This window comes from Protopterus annectens, chromosome 11.part0 (assembly GCF_019279795.1).
Source record: "Protopterus annectens isolate FY-2018-M chromosome 11.part0, PAN1.0, whole genome shotgun sequence".
NCBI classification, from domain to species: Eukaryota; Metazoa; Chordata; order Ceratodontiformes; family Protopteridae; genus Protopterus; species Protopterus annectens.
In genome coordinates, this window is record NC_056745.1 from 1,121,822,229 (window position 1) to 1,121,838,693 (window position 16,465).

Sequence of the window (16,465 nt, forward strand, 5' to 3'; positions counted from 1 at the left end):
ATCAGCTGATCCAGGGCATTTCAGTTGATAAATTCCAGGAAGCGCTGGACTTGGGAGTTTGTACTTGAGTAGTTTTCCCAGTTAACGGTAGGGTAATTGAAATCGCCCAATATCAGGGTGTTCGGTAGGACCTTCATGTTTTCCAGTGTCTCCAGAAAGGCGGAGTGGTGGTCCTGGGTCATGGAGGGTGATCTGTAGCAGGCCACAATTTGCATTGCAGATTTGCCTGATGTTAGTTGCACATGGATGATCTCGGAGGTATCATGCTGCGCCACTAACCTGGAGGTGTAGGTATCCTTGATGAATATGGATACACCCCCTCATTTTGTGTTTTGGTCCATGTTCTGTGGCCAAAATGTGTGGTATGAGTTGTAGCCAGGTAGTGTTGGGGTGCTCTGTGGAGCCTTGAACCAGCTTTCAGTTACTGCACAGATGTCGACTTTCTCCATACTGAGGAGTGCTTTGAGTGCATGCATTTTGAGATTTAAACTCCTGGCATTGAGTAGCATAACCCTCATTTTTTTATTTGTGCTTTTTATGGAGGTGGGTTTGACTTTTGAGCCTTGCCTAAAAAAGGCACTATGGGGGCAACAAGAGCCTTGGCCAGTATTCGAAAGCCTAGGGGTGACAGATGCAAGCTGTCTCTTGCTAAGCAAAGAGGCTTGTCGAGCATGTCGTCCCAGGCTGACAGACACTGGATCCCCTTTGAATGACACCAGAAGCTTAGCCAGTTGTTGAAATTGATAATTTTTTCTTTATACTGCGGTATCATTCTTGGTGAGGGCAGGATGCTACTCAGGGTCAGGGTCATACCCGCTTGGGCTACATGATCAGAGAGCTCTTCCATGTCTCTTTTCATGTAGTCCAGGGCGGTACGTCTCAGGTCATTCACACCAACATGAGCAATGACAGAGTCATATTTGTACTTTTTCTGGAGTGACCTGAGTGCTTGTGTTATGTGGCAGATTCTGGCTCCCGACAGGCAGCTAACAGTAACCTTCTCCTTGTCCAGCCTAGTGAGTGGGATGTCAGTGTGCCTGACTATAGAGTCACTTATTACTAGTGTGTTAGGTATGTTATTCCATCTTAAGGGCTGTGATTGTGCGGCACACTGATTTTGTGTTTTATGTGTTGTCTGGTTTGTGACGGGAGGTGCAGGTTTTTTGGATGTCTGTTTGGAGGTTTGTGTTGCTTTTGCAGGTTTTTATTTAGAGTCTCCGAGTATGATTTTGTGTATTTATGTGTATTTTTTGCCAGTGCTGGTTTAGTATGTCTGTGTGAGGCTGGAGGTGTGGTGCAAGTGTTAACCTTCTCTTCATGACTGCCTGTTCCAGTCTTGGGTGGAGAGAGCTTAGCCTCCAATTTAGCTATATATTTATTCTTTTAAAATATCCTGAGCAGTGGTTTTCTCGTTCTCTCCCTACATCACTCCATTATATAAAATGTTTGAAGTTCTACCTTCATGGCATTATTACTTTATGTAAGTAAGCTACAGGTTTACACTTTTATAACATTAAGTCACATTTTGTGATATTTATCCTCTGATTTGGAGTAAAAAGCTGAGAATACTTGCATAGCGATTAGCCATAATCTGTGGTGAACGGATTTCATGCTTTGGCAGAGGAGATGTATGCACCTTCTCCATGTGTAGCAACATAAGATTTAAAGTAAATGCTATTGAACACCGTGGACACATCCACAAAACATTATGCTGCTGTTTCAAGGACCTTCAGTTCTTGGCCTCTTCAGAGTTAAATATTTCTGAGCACTAGGGGGTGCCAAAGCTTTTGCAAGAAAGTCATATCCAGCTATAAAAGTGACTGCTATTAGTTCTTATTCAGCTGTCTAATCTCCCCAGGGAGATCTCAAAGGCTTTGGAAGCTGTCTGAAAACACACCATGTAGTCTTTGTTTGGAGAAGTTGCCTCTAGGAAATACCCAAGTGCTCCACTCAGTAAAAAGGTCCCTTTTGAAGATCAACTAATAGAGTGAAAATTCTCATATCTGTTATTTACAGAGAAAATGAAGGATACAGAAAGACTGGATTTAAGAATAATTTCTAACGCCAAACTATTTCTGTATGTTAGAGCATTTTTATTTTTTATGATGCAACATATTGCTTTGATTAGTTGGCCTATAGATGTATAAATGTCCCACCTTTATAAACTGCAGGCCAGGTTTAATAGGAGAAGCAAACGTGGAAGTGAAGTATTTAATTCACTTCTGCATGCATAGTGTTTTGGCTGAAGGCCATTAGGAAGCTGAGCACCCCGTAACTTGTGAGAAAAGGATGATTAGTTGGAGGCAATGTACAACATTATGCCAATGATTCTTTGAGAAACATTACTGTCTGATACTGGATAGTCAGAAGGAATGTTTCACTTTATTTTAAAAGATTAGAACTATCATTGGATCCAGTAACCTATAATGTTTATAAAGAAATAACCACAGGTGGGGAAGCAGCAAAAAAAACAGCAACCAAGAAAACCACTTCCAAGCCGATAACTAGTCCCTGTACACTCACATGTAACCAACAGACAAGAAAGGTGCTACGATCATTGAACACTCTTCACACACTTTATTATATAAAATAACGAACAGTCAAGCGCTTTCGTCTGAGGAAGTCTATTTGACAAAAGCACTTGACTGTTCGTTATTTTATATAATAAAGTGTGTGAAGAGTGTTCAATGATCGTAGCACCTTTCTTGTCTGTTGGTTACATGTGAGTGTACGGGGACTAGTTATCGGCTTGGAAGTGGTTTTCTTGGTTGCTATAATGTTTATAAGCTATATTAATTATACTTTGGTAATGTACATGTAAAATATGTGGTAATGTAAAGCAATGTACACCAAATGGTCTTGTTTGAGTAATGCTGTTCTGTGATTCCCAGTAGTGAGCAGTAGTAACCAAATGTAAGCAAGAGGAATATGTCATTTTATTAAAAAATACAGTTTAGTGCACTGTTTGAGGGATCATAAGTTCATAGGTGTTATACTGGGGTCTTTGTAAGCCTAGCCAAGCAACTTAAGTGTCTCTCATGAGTTATTGTCCCTAGAGGTTATTTTAAGGGATATATGTTAGGGCATGGTTTAACAGCTGCCAATGTCCGTCGTAGACATAGGTGTCAGACCAGGGTGACTTTCCAATTTCCCATCAACTGGCCCAGGTCATGCTTGAATAGAGTTAGAGAAGGGCTCTGCTTCATATAGATGGGAAGCCTTTTCCAGAAAAAGGGGATTCTCTGAGATAAATACCTGTCCCTACAACATGTCCTATTTACATTGCAAACAAGGTTTAACTCTTTATGTCTAGTAGTTGTGGTACTCTTCATATCTTGGATATGCAAAATGTCCATTATAATGTGATCCAAGGATGCATTATATGCCAGGCATAATTGTCTCTCAGCAGTCTGTAGGAAACAGACTACACAGATGGGGCTTTGAGGTGATCTGTATAGGATATTGTGTTTGTGCCCTGTATTCTTTTTGTGAGGAACCTCTGTGTATGTTGCAGTTGTTGCATGTGCCTGGTCAGGTACATACAGAATGAGGCATTATACTCAAAGACAGTGGCACAATGACTTCTCTGGACCTAGATCTCATGTTCTTACATATAAGTTGAGTGACATAGAATGATTTTCTTACAACCTTAGACACATGTTCGAAATCCAGGTTACTATCTGTATGATTCCCCAAATCCCTGACTACTGTGTCTACTTCTTGGGGTGTTTTATGAAAGATAGAGTTTCTGTGGGTGGACGACTTCCCAAAGGGTACTGTTATGCAATGAGTTTTAAGTTGTGGCTTTGGCACCAGTCATTTGTCAGTGTTGGACCTTCCTGTAAGATGTTAGTATCTTGGGAGTTTCTATGATTGCTCATAGCTTGCAATCATTTGCAAACTTGGTAAGCCAGAGGCCCTTGGCAATTGGCCTTGACTTCCAAAAAATAGATGCCAAAGAGGAGTGGACCCAGCACAAAGGCCTTGGGGACTAAACTGGTGATTGACCTCTTTGTGGTTGGGGTCTGTGTAATCCTACTTTTCTGGGTCCTGTGTGTGAGCTGGCTATCCAGCAACTTAAATAGATGTTTATACCTAATTCCACGAGTTTGTTTGCAATGCTTGAGTAGGGTATTGCATCAAATAATTTAGCTAGGTCAATGCACTGTTTTGCCCTCATCCATTGCTTAATGACCTTCTCAAAGAAGTCCACCAGGTTCAGTAGGCATGATCTGCCTTTGATGAACCTTAACTGGGCTGGATCCAGTGTCTGAAGGTTTCCTATGTCACTACTAATCATTTCCATGATACTTCTTTCTATAGCTTTGCATATGAAACTAGTCATATTAATGGGTCAGTAATTCAGAGGATTAGTTTGTTGCTGGTCTGCAGTTGCAGTCTTCTATTTGCATGGCACAAATCCTGTGCAGCGGCTAAGTGACACCAGTGGTCCTAAAAAATCATATTTGTAGGCTATTTATGAGGATCCTGGGATATTCTTGGGCCGAAAAAGCTTTATTATTGGCCTTGAAGAGCACATCTACAACCTGCTACCTGATATTTGGAGGGATTATGTTAATTGGTATTTCCTACAGGGCGGCTGGGGTTGAGGGAGGGTAAAGTTGGGGCTTAATTTGTTAACCAGAAGATTTGCAACATCTCCCTGTTACATGAATGTAGCTCTATTTACAAATAGTTTTGCACACTGATGTGCTGCCTTTGAGATTTTGAACATAGATAAAAAGGCCTTATGGTTCTCCTTGGCTTGGGATGCTATCTTTACCTCAAAGTTTGCTTTATTGGACGTAAGTAGTCCTCTTAGATTGTCTATTCAGTTTGATGAAAACATTTTTATCTTCTTTGGTGTTACATTTACTAATTGTTGCCATGTCTTTAACAACCTGTTTAATTTTGGATTCCACCCAGATGGGTTTTTGAGTTTGTTTTGGGCTCACTTCTACCAGGCACATCAGCTTCTGTGCAGTCATTGGCATGAGTGCACAGAGCCTCTGTGAATAATTCCACATAGGCTACTGTTAAAATGGGTTTGGAGGAGCTTGAAATTTTTGACAGGTTATCAGTTAAAAGGTAGTTTGCTTTGCAGTAGTTTCTGTTACAGAGTGTGCTGGAGTTAAAGAATTGATTCTTATTTCGATGGAGACTGCTTTGTGGTCTGATCTTACCAGAGAGGACATAACACGGGAGGGAGGAGCATGCATCATTCTTCCATATTTGTGAGTACCAGGTCTAAATATATTTCTACATCTAGTAGGTGTGTGCAGTAACTGGTCCAGGGTGTTTGTTTTTGCAAAGTCTAGGATTCTGTGTGCCTGCAAATTTGGGGTCATGAAGGATTCACAGTTTATAAAGGAATAATTAAAGTCTCCCATGAGCATGGAATTTGGTTGAATGATGAGTGTCTCTAAAAGGTCTAGATATGGGTTTCATGGTACATAAATCGTGACCTATAGCTTGCTAGGATATGGTATGGGACTTTATCTGTGGTAGTCTGGATGTGGAGGAACTCCAGTGTGTCAACCATTTAACCAACCTAAAGGTGTGCTTGTTAACTGATGTAGATTGAGACACCTCAACCTTTAGTCCCTGTTAGTGTAGTTGCTATTCTAAGTTTGCAGATGGCACTTAAACCTTGCACTGTCAGGGTACTCTCTGCACTTTAAACCATGTCTGAATAATTGCACAGATGCCTGCATTCTTCAAGATAAGGACAACTTGGTGGAAGTGGAGCTTCTTGTTTAGACTCCTAGCATTACTCAGTAACACCTTTAGATTTCCTTGTGTAGATTTTGCTGTATTGGAAGGTTTGTCAATTGGGCATTGCCTTAAATAGGCTGTGTGGGAGATGGCAGCATTTTAACCAATATTCGAAAGCCTAGAGGAGACAGGTGCAGACCATCCTTGGCAAAGCAACATGGTTTGTTAACCATGTCCTCCCACACTGACAGATATTGTATTCCCCTAGAATGACACGAAAAACTTAGCTAGTTATTAAAGTCAGTCATTATCATCTGTTCTTATCATAGGATCATCCTTGGTGAACGTAGAGTGCTCCTGACTGCTAGGCATATACCAGCCTGTGACACACAGTGTGAGAGCACCATTATCGCTGTCTTCGTATAGTCTAGGTCAGTACATTTCTGATCATTTACACCTACATGGACTATTGACTGAATCATGCTGGTACCTGTGGTGCTGTGACTTCACAGTGCATGTATAACTTGGTGGATCCTGGCCCCTGATAGGCAGCTGACTGTTATTTTCTCCTTGTTCAGCATGTTAAGTGTTGCATCATTATGTCTTACAATGGAGCTCCCTATGACTGGAAGCCTGGGTAGTGTATTTCCTTGCTTTATGGGCTTGGTAGTTGAGGCTCCACTGGGTGTGGATGCATGTGCATTGCTAAGTGTTGTTTCTGTTGAGTGCTTTGGAGTTTGCTGAGGATAATTTTTGCAGATGGAATATCTGGAGGTCTTTGGGGTTTCGGAAGATTGCATTTAAGTGCTTTAGCAAAAGTAGGCCTATGTGTGGGGTGTATACTATATTGGGTGTAGCATGTGTGTTTCTGGCAAGCCGATTGCTATTATAAGTGTTTGTACACAAGAGTTATGCTTCCAGACACATTGTGTATATACATCTCTCGTGTAATATATGTGTCTTTTAGGATTAAATGGTTGTCATTGAATATTAGATCATTGTTACGTTCTCTCAATGTAGCCGTATCCACTAAACTGGCTGTGGAGAAATTGGGAAGGTGCATATCTATGATGTAAGGTCCTTTATTCAGTGAGCTATATGGTTGTGGTGCATGTGGGCTTAATAGTGGTCTGACTAAGGGTGCTTTTGGGGCTGTAGACTAGACTGTATAATACTAAATTCAAGGGGCAGTGCTCCTCAACATGCAAACTAGATGTTCTGTGCTCCCCAACCTGTAAACTATCTGTTTTGTGTTACTCACCATGCACAGTAGCTGCTGTACACTCACTGAGTTACTGGTACAATTGCAGATGTGGTTTTATAGGAAAATTTGATTTCTAGGTGTGTGTGTCTATGCAGGGCACTACTAACCAGTAGTACTTGATGTGCAGCAGTGCCCAGACACTCCAAGTTTACAGACACTTAAAACGCATGAAACTGGCTTCTAAGTCCTCTGTCCAATAAAACAGCAGCACTTACAACTTTCTTATGTGTGTCCCAACTTAAATAGACCAGGTCACTGTCTACTGCCACTAGATGGACTGTCCCAATCCTGTTAATGTAAAAACATAAAAAAAAGATACCTGGACAAGGTGATTTCAAGTATTAGGGACCTGTAAAATTACATAAAGTGCAAAATCAACAAATTAAGCAAAAATGAAGTAGCAGCACTCCTAAATAATTAACTTAAAGGAAAAGTCCACCTTCTCCTACAGTTTAACTCAACTCTTGGGTTGTTTTTCTTTCCCTACAATATTCCAGTACTGTGTAGGTACCTGAAACCTGCTTGTACTTTTATAAAACTTTCATTTCCTCACTTTGGTGTCAAAAGAAGGGAATGGGCACCCACTTTTTTTTAAGCTTAACTTCTCACATAAGTTGCAGAGAAATTTGTCTACACCTGCATGACATACCACAGACATAGAGAAATTTGTAGTCAGGCGCTCAGGCTGCTGTAAACAAGACAGAGAGGTGTGAAACTGTTTTCCATTATCTTTATTGCAGAGAGGAAGAAAACTTCCAATGTAGCCATGCCTTTCATAGCAAAACAGAGCAATTACATCGGTCAGTGGTTCAAAGGCAGTTGCCACCTCTTTTGACAAATTTATGTAAGCATTATAGTATTGAAATGCTAAGCTTTAAACTTTAAATGTATGTTGTTTGTACTACTTCGCATTTTAAGGCGACTTGAATGCAGTATCAAAGATGTTTGTGACATTTAGAAAAAAGTCAGAAAATATTTTTCTTGTAATTGTTGTAAAGTATCAGCATATTTAGCAAAGTGTAGGGGGAGGAGGCTGTCCATTCATGTTGGACTACAAAAGGATACTTTGAAGAAAGGCCTGCAATTTAGCAACTGTCTTTTTGCAGCTGTATAATTTCTTAGTATACTCTAAAACAAGCCCTGAGACACACACAAATTAAGGCCATTCAAGAAATAAAAGAAGCAGTCCTGTTACAGATATTATATGATAGTGACTGGCACTAATCCCATTGTATGTTAATGGAATGGGACTACACAACTACTTCCTTATGTCTAGCATGACTCATAATAAAGCAAACTTGAAATGGATTAGGGGAAAGAGAAAGGCTTGAAAAATAAGTCCATGTCGATGTGTCAATCCCCACTGACAGACATTTTGCAAAAAACGTATTACAATTCTATAAGAAGCAATCAGAGTTATTTTTATATGTTAAAGTAACTCAGAAAGCAGAGACAGAGTGAAAAAATAGATTTTTTTAGTTCTAAAGCAGAGTTTTCCTTTAAGTGCAAAATAATTAAATCTCTTTATCAGCCAAGGATGGAGCGGGATTAATTCAGGATCCTGTAAGTGTGGCAAGGGCGCCAAGTATATGGGAGCTCTGGGAAAATAAGCAGAATCAAATTTTGGTAAAGGAGGTTTACTCAACAGCAATACTGGTTTAGTGGGAGGGCACACAGTATTATGTATCTGTGGAAAAGTACTTAAACAGCTTACACAACAGAATAGCAGTGAAAGCTTTATTACTGAAGCCACACTAATGCATTTGTTAGCAGCCTGCAGCAGCATTTTATGTTATGCATCTAAATCCAAGGAAGTCATTGTTCCACTGTATTCAGCATTCATCAGACCTATCATTGAGTATAATGCCCCCTTTGGTATGTACCTGACCAGGCATATCCAACAATTGGAACGTCCCCAGAGGTTCCTTACTAAAAGAATACAGGCGTAAGTAATATCTCCTCTGCAGACCACCTCAAGGCCCTATCCCTGTATTCTGTCTCCTACAGGGTTTTGAGGGGAGCTCTATGCTTGGCATACAGGGCATTGTCAGACCTCACTCTGATGGACCACCTACATATCTACAAAACGAACAGCACCAGAATTGCCCATTCTAAAGACTTAAACATTGCTTGTGATATAAGTAGGACCTGCTGGAGAGATAGGTATGTATCCCAGAGTCTACCCCATCTAGGGAACAGGCTCCCCATCCATGTGAAGCAGAGTTCCTCCCTAAACCAATTCAAGTACAACTTGGACAACTGGATGGGAAACTGGAAATTCATCCCTGGTTTGGCACCTGTGTCTCTAATGGGCACAGGTAACCTGTAAATGGTTCATCTCCCAGGCCCATGCTTACACTTATCAAGGGTATCAGAACTTGTCAGAGATGTGGGATGCATGGCTAGGCTTAAAAAGGCCCTTGTGGTTGTTAGCTTAGTAAACACTTATGAACCTATGAACTTCTGTATATTTTTTTATTGGACAATTAGACATGTGAACTGGATCATCGGGAGCCCTTTTCAGTGGCAGCCTAGTGACATAAACTGAAAAGTTAATAACATCAAGAAGATTCAGTAATAACTAAAGAGACAGTAAGAACAAAGAGTAATGTACACAAGTCTTGCTTGTTTATCTGTCCTTGTTCTGTGATACCCAATACTGAGAAATAAGAGAAATATTTGCATTTTTGTACATGTTTACAGATATATTTGGTGCACTGTTTAATGGGGATGCAACAAAAGGCAGCATTGTCTTGTCTTTTTTTTTTTCCAATCAGTCAAAACAATAGTGACGTGCACAGTTAAAGTAATACAACCTTGTTTAAAATGCTTTGTGCCTTATTGAATTAATAATATAGCTTCTAGATGCTAGGCTGTGCTGTGCACAATGAAGTTAACACATCCTTCAGATGTTGTAGTGTGAACAATAGAATTAATAGAGAGGGACAGGAAACTCTGTCCGAGATGATCCGAAACATTTTGCATTAAGTGCACTATTTAATGGAGAAGTAACATAGCAGGATAGTCTTGATTTTTTCATGCAAGCAAAACCATCTTGCTGTATATTGTGCACAGTTGAAATAGTATAGCTTCAGGTAAGGTGCTTTGTGTGCATTTAAATTAGTGCAGCACACAAGCTATACTGTGCATGATAAAGTTAGTAATAGCTGTGGATGCTGTTCTGTGCATTGTAGAAGTAATATAGATAGGGATGGGAAGTAGATTTTATCCACGTTGTGCTGAAATGGTTTATTTTGCACGGAGAAGCAATATGCAGGATTTTAAAATGTTTCAGGAAAGAAACATATGGGTTTGTAGTTTTGAATAAACAAAGAAAAAATGGGACAGAGGTTGTTAAAAGGGAAGAAAGTAGTGCCAGATTTGCTGTCACTTTCTTACTGCAAGCCATGTCCCCTCATAATATTAATACTTAGTTGCTGTCGCTAGCAGCACGTCATTTCATATATTTTATTCATTTGCATGCTTGTTTTCTTCTATGTTTGCTGATTTGAAAATCAGTTTGTTTTGATGTTGGTTGGCCCCACGTATGTGCATGAAATATTTGCACCATAATTCTTTATTTAATTTGAACAACCAAATAATGAGCATAGAATTTCATAGCAGGACTACAGTGTAAGAACTGTATGTAAGGTAGATTGCTTTTTAAACAAAGCAAATCCACAAACCAAGCCTGAAAACAAACAGATAATCCACAAATACCACGAAGGAACAGCACACAGGAAAAAAGTTGTCCGCAGCGTTAATGTTGAAAAACCACCAGCTTTAATATTAAAATCCAATATACAAAATCCCAAAGGATAAGCGCTTTCATTCCAATAAAATTAGGGAACTTCATCAAATACTTCTATAAAAACGAATTGCAGTTTAAATACCCTGAAACACTGTACGTTAAGAAGCGGGCGGTAATCAAAGTTGTGGGAGTGCACATTTCCATGCGGAAGAAGGTTGGGTGTAGTGTGGGACAGATTGTATTAAGGCTAGTGTTATGTTTGGTGTATTATTGTTTCGAGTTTGGAAGAGCGTTGTGGTTCGGTTATTACCCCAGTGTGTATCTGTGCAAGCATTCAGTACAGTGTTTCAAGTTATGCCGCATCCGGATCTGAATCTGACCTGCTCATTTCCCATCTTACTGTCTACTACTCTATGTATTTGTTTATCAGTCACCCTCTCAAGAACTTTCATGCAGTTTGATAGAAGTTTGATGCCTTTATATTGCCCACATTTATGAATATCCCCTTTGGCCTTGAACACTGATGAATCCCAAGTCTGACTCTTAAGGTGGTCTGGTTAGGAAAGTGCAGTGGACAACCAGACCTCCAAATGATATTAAACTGTAAAAAGGAGTCTGCTTTCTTATATTTTAATGTTACTTCTTATTGTCAGATATCACATAACAGCACTTATCAGGTAATCAAGATCATGTTGCTCTGGGTTGGTTCCCCAGTAAACAGTACACGGAATGGCATTTGCTGAAAAATAAAGTGAAATATTCTTTTTGCATATACTTGACATTTACCTTCCACTGTCAGGTATCAAGGAATAGTGCCTGCCAAGTAATTAAGATCATGCTACTATATGTTGTTTCCCTACCAGACAGTGCATCAAAAGATGTTTGGATTAAAATAAATTATTACTGTTACTTATATTTTGTTATAATTTATCAGGGTTAGATGATACAAAATAGCACTTGTATAATAATCAAATACTCATTTTTACTTACCAGTTAAACAGTACAACCAATGATATCTGCAAGTATGTAAAATAAAGTGAAATATTCCTCTTGGTTTCTATTTAGCTTTCATTTCTTACTGCTGGATATCGTATAGTAACAAAGAATCACCAGCATATGCTATGTTCTGCTTTCCATTGGTTGTCCTTTTTCCACAATTGTGTTAATATATAGCCTGCAGGTGCTAGGCAGATCTGTGGAGGGTGAAATTATTGTAATCTACATATGCTAAGTTGTTCTGTACCTAGCAGAATGGAACAACTTAGCATCTGGTTGGGTATTTTATTTCAGTCACTCATAGATTGCATTATGGCTGTATCACTTCAGCTGCTTAAAGCAACATAGTTTTGAATGATTAACATTTAAGGCCATGACATTCTATGTTGCATCTGTGTGAAATAATACACCAAGTTATATTTGCACAAATGTAAAATAAAGTGAAGTATTCCACTTGCATATATTTGGGTTTTACATTTTACTTTGGGGTATCATAGAACAGTGCTTGTTAAATAATTCAGATTGTGTTGCTTTCTGATTAAATAGTACACCAAATATTTGCAGACACATAAAGCTGAAGTATCTGATGGTGAGAATAGACAAATATAGGCAAGAGAAGTATTTCATTTTATTTAAATTACTGCAAATTTACCATTTATGATGTTTCTCAAGCCATCTCTTGCTCTTCCACCATCTTATCATTCCATTGCACCATACTGCATTACTGTTACTAATCTGTAAGCCAACTTTCTTCATTGCCAAGTAATTTTTCTTTTGTTTGCTTTCTTCTGTGTTCTTGCAATTGCTACTGATCAGACATTTTTGCATTTAACTCTTATTGTGAGAACTCCCCCTTCAGACTTCCAGAGTTACCTGTAGAATTTGTGCAGTTTATAGGTTCATAGGTGTGTACTTGGCTAATGGCCCTGGAGCCTTTACAAGCCTAGCCCATAGGATTACCCTGGCATCATGCCACTTGACCTTAGTTCCCATTGCCTCTGTCGAGTAGTGCTACTGGAGTGATCCCCGGGGTGAATTTTCTATTTCCCATCCACTTATCAAGATTTCTCTTGAAGAGGACCAGTGAGGTGCTCTGTTTGACATGTATGGGAAGTCTATTCCTTAGCATGGGCAGTCTCTGCGTTATGAACCTGTCCCTCCAGCACGTTCTGTTGATTGTGGTAATGAGGTTGAGGTTTCTGGAGCGTGTGGTGCACAGGGAATGGGATTTATTTAGATGTAGCATTTCTAACAGAGCTGGGTCAGACATGGCTTTGTAAGTCAATCAAAGATTGCCTCTAAGTAGGCGCTATGAGACAGAGAATACTTGGAGTTTTTTTAGTTTTTCCATATAGGACAAGTGTTTAAGGCCTAGGATCCTATTTGTGAGGTACTTTTGCGGCCTCTCCAGTTGTTGCAGGTGTCTAGTGAGGTACATGCCAAATGGGGCATTGTACTGGATGATTGGCCTAATGAGGGAAGAGTAGAGGGAGACAATGACCTCTTTCTTCCTGGATGCAAAACCCTTAGTGATGAGATGTGCCACATAGAAGGACTTTCTGACCACAGTGGCACTGTGGTGGCAAAAGAGAGGTTGCTATCAACCTGTGTTCCCAGATCTCTTATTGTATTCAGTGGACTACCATCGACGTGGTAATTCATGGGAACCGTGTTTTTCCCAAAGGGGATGATGACACATTTTTTGGCATTGAGCTTAAGGTCATGGTTCTGACACCAGTCGGTCTGAGTGAGGCCTTTCTGTAGGATGTCAACATTACTTGGGGAGTTGATAATAGCTCCCAACTTGCAATCGTCTGCAAACTTTGTCAGCCAGAGTCCCTTCATGTTGGCCTGGACTTCACAGAAGTAGATACCAAACAGGAGAGGACCCAGGACCGAACCTTGTGGGATTCCACTCATGACTGCTCAGCAGTCTGACTTGGAGTCAGCTACTTTCACACTGTGAGTTCTATCTGTGAGCCAGTCTGCAACCCACGTAGTGATATAGGGGTCGAAGCCTAGCTTAGTGAGTTTTTCTATGATTCCTGAATGAGGAATGATATCAAAGGCCTTCGCCAGATTAAGGTAGGCTGTATGAACCACCTTGCCTTCATCCACAGCTCTGGTGACTTACTCAAAGAAGTCAACCAAGTTGAGCAGGCATGATCTACCCTTCACAAAACCAAACTGTGTGGGATCCAGAGTTTGGAGGTTCCCTATATCCTTGTTTATTAGGTCCGTGATGATGCATTCCATAGCTTTGCATATCAGACTTGTCAGGCTAATGGGGAAATAGTTCCCAGGGTTTACTATTGAAATGTCGAACGGCACTACATCGACTGTACTATAGTCGAACACGGAAGTTCGAAAATAGTAATGTCGACGACAAAAAAACAATCTAGGACTGTGTTTTAACATGGGTCGAGGTAGGGGAGATGTTTGTAGTTCTGAATAATACTGAACACCTACCTCGACCCATGTTAAAACCATTCCTAGATTGTTTTTTTGTCGTTGACATTACTATTTTCGAATTTCCGTGTTCGACTATAGTACAGTCGATGTAGTGCCATTCGACATTTCAATAGTAAAGCAGTTCCCAGGGTCTGTAGTCGCTCATCCTTTGTGGAGAGGTATGACTGTAGCAGTGCGCCATTCGGTAGGGACAATGCCTAAGGTGAGGCTGTGATTGAACAGGGCACACAGGTGAGGTGCCAGTTCACTCTGTAGTTCATGTAGAACACAGCCAGGGATATAGTCAGGTCCCATAGAAGCTGCATTCTTGGCCTTGGACAGTGCTGTTTTAACCTGTGCAACAGTAATACTGGGTGCCTGGCAATCTACTGGTATTGTGATTGGTCCTTTGGGGGGAGGGGAAAAGTTGGCACTGAATCTGTCGGCCTATGTATTGGCAATATCTGTTGGCTTGGTATAGGAGGTACCATTGTGCAGTAGCTCAGAGCAAATCCGGGTATTGCTGTGGAGATTCTTTACATAACTATAGAAGGCCTTCTGGTTGTCTTTACTATCATAGACTCATAGAATGTTGTTGTTGTTGTTTGTCTTTCGGCTTTTCCCGGTTAGGGGTCGCCACAGCGGAACTCCTGTCTGCTAATGATTGGCAGTTGTTTTTTATGGTGTCGAGTTGCCAGCCTGATGCCCAACCTTCAACTAAGGCACGCCCATTCAATGCATGTCTTTCAAACGCCCACTCGACCGCGGGGAGGACATGCAGACTCCACACAGAAGGCACTCCCAACCCAAGCCGAAAATCGAATGGGAGAACCTCTTACTGTGAGGCAACAATGCTACCGCTGCACCACCGCAGAAGTATAGACTCATAGAATGCACAAGACAAATTTAAAATGTAAAATTTAAAATGTGGTAATTTATTCTTTGCCAGTACCCACCCTTAGGAGTTATAGGACAGTCATACCAGGGACGAATTTATGAATACCCATCCAACTGTCACATTGCTTGATCTTGAGAGGAAGTTTATACTATATAGGTGTAGTCACTGCATGACACATCTACTTCTCCACTATGATTTGTTTGTTTGCTAAGCACGTTCAGATCTCTTTTTCTAGTGTTTGTTTGTTCAGACTGTTTGATTTGTGTAGAAATAAGAGGTCTTGGATTGCTAGATCCCTAATGGTCCAGAAAGCAAAGCACATATTGCCCCTAAGGAGTATTTAGGGCACTGAATACAGGAATAAGGCCTCTAGCCTGTCTTGATAAATCAGGTTCTTTAGTCCCATGTTTTTTTTTTTTATTTTTTTTATATGAATTCTTTGGGGTCTTTCTAACTACTTGGCATGCTTAGTTGTTTAGTAAGATACATCCCAAAGGGGGCATTATATTCTGTAATGTGCCTGATCACTGCTGAATATAGAAGTGGTCAGAACTTTTTTGGACTTGGAGGAAATGCCCTTTCTGATCAGCTGTGGCAGATAGAAGGATTTCCTGACCACCATTGGAATACGATTGTCAAAGGAGAAGGAGTCATCTAACCATGTTCCAAGGTCTCTCACAACATTTTCATGTTGGAGTATGGTGTTTTTTATACTATAAGCTGGCTGGAAGGTTTATTTGCCAAATAACAATATTGCTTTCTTTTAGTATTTAGTTATAATCTGTTTTCAATGCACCAGCTGTTAACATGTGTAAGTCCACTTTGTAGCTACTGCATATTAAAAGAGGTTTAAAGTGTAACACCCAGTTTACAGTCGTCCGCAAACATGGTTAACCAGAGTTGCAGATTTATGATTTGAAGATCAGAGAATATATGCTGAATAGCACAGGTCCTGGTATGGAACCCTGAAGTATCCCACTGGTTACTTTCTGAGGACACTCCTGCCACCCTCACGGCATGGATTCTGTCTCTCAATTGATTTGGTGTGTATTTACTTTGTTGATAATGCTTCTATGTGGTATAGTTTCAGATGTTTTGGTAAAGTAAAGCTGTGCTGTATGGACAGAGTGACCACTGTCCAGAGCTTGCATTACCCTCTCAAACAATTACCTAATTTATTACAGTATCTACCCTTAACAAAGTCAAACTACAGGAAGCAAGTCTTATAAGATTTATTTATATCCTTATTTATTATGTGTTCCATGACCTTGCAGATGAGGATTGCCAGGCGGTTGGGTCTGAAATTTCCTGGAACCTTTTTGGGACTGACCCCATAGAGGCATCACAACTACTATGCGACCAACACTGGGGACAAAACCAGTGTATAAAA